This window comes from Dromaius novaehollandiae, chromosome W (assembly GCF_036370855.1).
Source record: "Dromaius novaehollandiae isolate bDroNov1 chromosome W, bDroNov1.hap1, whole genome shotgun sequence".
In the NCBI taxonomy this organism is placed as follows: domain Eukaryota; kingdom Metazoa; phylum Chordata; class Aves; order Casuariiformes; family Dromaiidae; genus Dromaius; species Dromaius novaehollandiae.
In genome coordinates, this window is record NC_088130.1 from 14,815,423 (window position 1) to 14,818,090 (window position 2,668).

At 51.3% G+C, this 2,668-nt stretch overlaps 1 pseudogene; it reads left to right on the forward strand.

Moving 5' to 3' along the window:
• The first annotated feature begins 1,639 nt into the window (after positions 1-1,639).
• On the forward strand, positions 1,640-2,128 carry LOC135324322 (vesicle-associated membrane protein-associated protein B/C-like; annotated as a pseudogene).
• The last annotated feature ends 540 nt before the right edge of the window (positions 2,129-2,668 follow it).

Consider the following 2,668-nt stretch of genomic DNA (forward strand, 5'->3'; position numbering starts at 1 on the left):
GAGAGAAACAGATTCATAGAGAGAGAGAGATATCCAGAGAGAGAGAGAAACAGATCCAAATTCAGAGAGAGGGATGAACAGATCCAGAGAGAGGGAGAGAAACAGATCCAGAAAGAGAGAGAGAGAGAGAGACTGATGCAGATCTGGAGAGAAAGGGAGAGAGAGAAGCAGATCCAGAGAGAGAGAGAAAAAAAGATCCAGATCCAGAGAGAGACAGGGAGAGATCCAGATATTGAGAGAGAGAGAGAGAACCAGATCCAGATCCAGAGAGAGAGAGAGAGAGAGAGGTAGGGAAACAGATCCAGAGAGAGGGAGAGAAACAGATCTATAGAGAGAGAGGGAGAGAAACAGATGCAGAGGGAGAGAGAGACAGATCCAGAGATAGTGATAGAGTGAAACGGATTGAGAGAAAGAGAGAGAGAGAGACAGAGAGAACCAGATCTTGTAGGGGCAGACAGCGAGGGATTGGACAAGATAGAATTAAGGAGCTGAAAGCCTTGGGAGGAATAAATAGCAGTATGTAGATAAGGTAGTAGCCGCACGGGATGAGAAGGAGTGATGATGGGAACATGACCTTTGAGAAAGTACCGATCTGGGCTAGAGCTTATATAAAGGGCTTGCTTGCTTGAATAAAGTTGATTCTGATCCAGCACATCGGAGTCCGTGAATCAGACTGCCACAAATGGCACCCGAACAGGGACCGAAGACTGACTTCGTCCAGGGCTGTAGAGGCAGCGGTTAGCTGAACCGGTGGCGGAGCCCGGCTGAACAAAGAAGCTGCTGAAAGGAAGCAGAAGGGGAGCCGCTGAAAGGAAGCGGCGTTGCACGCAACAGGTTACCTGCCGCTGGACGGAGGTAAGTGGCCAGGAACGCGTGGGAGTCATGGGAAACAGAATCTCCCTGCAAGATAGGTCCGTGCTAAACGTAATGCAAAAGACTTTGAAACAGCACGGCAGAGATATACCCCCCCCCAAGACCTCAAAATGTTATTGATGTGGGCACGCTCGAACTGTCCCGAGGTGAACTCCAGTACAATTTATAGCCTCGGTACGTGGGACTCAATCGGGGTTAAGCTCTGGGACACGGCAACAAGAAACGATAAAACGGCGGCAGGACTTATAGCCCCATGGCGAACCATGCTTGAGACCCTGAAAGAGCATAGCAAGAAGAAAACACAGGGACCGGAGGCACCCGCAGCCCCCGCAGCACCTCTGTCAAGCGACACAGTGGTGGGGCCGGTGGGTGGACGGGACTCCCCAGGAAACGACCCAGACAATCCATTTGACCCAGGGCCGATCGATCCGGAACAGGAGCCAGACCTCTATCCACCTCTTAATACGCCTTGCTGTGTCCATCTTATGGCCCCTTCGGAACCACCCCCCCCCAAGAGACGGGGCCGCCCGCGAGTGCGGACTGCCCACACCCCCACACACCCCCACACTGACCCAGCCTTCTGGGAAGACTCCATCGCCCCAGGGCTGCTCGGCGGGGCGTGACTACACCGGCCACGGATGCCCACCGCCTGCCTTCTTCCCTCCTTTCCTTCCTGCCTTCTTTCCCCTCCCGCCTGGCCCTTCCTCTCTCCACCTGGTGCCGCCTCCACCTGGCACCGCCACCGCTGAGCAGCAGGAGGAGGAACATGGCGAAAGCGGAGCAGGCCTCAGCCTCGAACCACAGTACGAGCTCAAATTCAAAGAGCCTTTCACAGATGTTGTCACTGCAAACCTGAAGCTCGGCAATCCTACAGACAGAAATGTGTGCTTCAAAGTTAAGACCACAGCACCACGTAGATACTGTGCAAGACCTAACAGTGCAATTATCGATGCAGGAACATCAATTAATGTTTCTGTGATGCTACAGCCTTTGGACTATGATCCTAATGAGAAAAGTAAACACAAGTTTATGGTTAAAAAAAAAAAGAAAAAAGAAAGAAAAAAACAGTCTATGCTTGCTCCAGCTGATACTTCAGATATGGAAGCAGTATGGAAAGAGGCAAAACCAGAAGAACTCATGCATTCGAAACTTAGGTGTGTGTTTGAGCTACCAATGGAAAATGATACGCCTTATGACATAGAAATGAAAGTGTATCCACAACTGCAACAAAGACAGATTCTTCTGTAATGTCTAAATCAATAAGTCCCTCTTCGGAGGCACCCAGCTTGAGCTGTAATTACTGCACGCGCGTCATTAAAATTTAATTATTTAATTTGCTTTGATTTGGCTCTGAACTTTTCTGCGGGAACCTAGGGTCAGGCCCTGTTATGGTGGCCAACAAGCCTAATTTCCATAACAGTTTGGCGACCCAGGTGGGACCCTAGGCGACCACTGTCGGGGCCTCTCGTCTCCAAACGATCATCTGGCGCCATCGGGTGAGTTCACCTGGGATCTTTGGCAACGAGAGGCACCGAAAAGGTGAGTCTTAAATTCCCGCCTAAATTCTAAATTCTGGTCTGGTAACAGTGCACTGTAAGGGGTACGTGGGCTGGCCACCATAAGGCATACCAGGGGATGGGTGTGAGTCCCATCCCCAGGGTTTGAGTGGGCTTTAAGTCCCAGCTCTGCCCGGCCGGAAAGGGGAGTGCGCAGCCTGATCAGCATAAGGCGCACTGCAAGACTGTAAGACAGAAGTCTAGAGTCACTGTGACTGGTGTGAGTGTGAGCAGTAGTG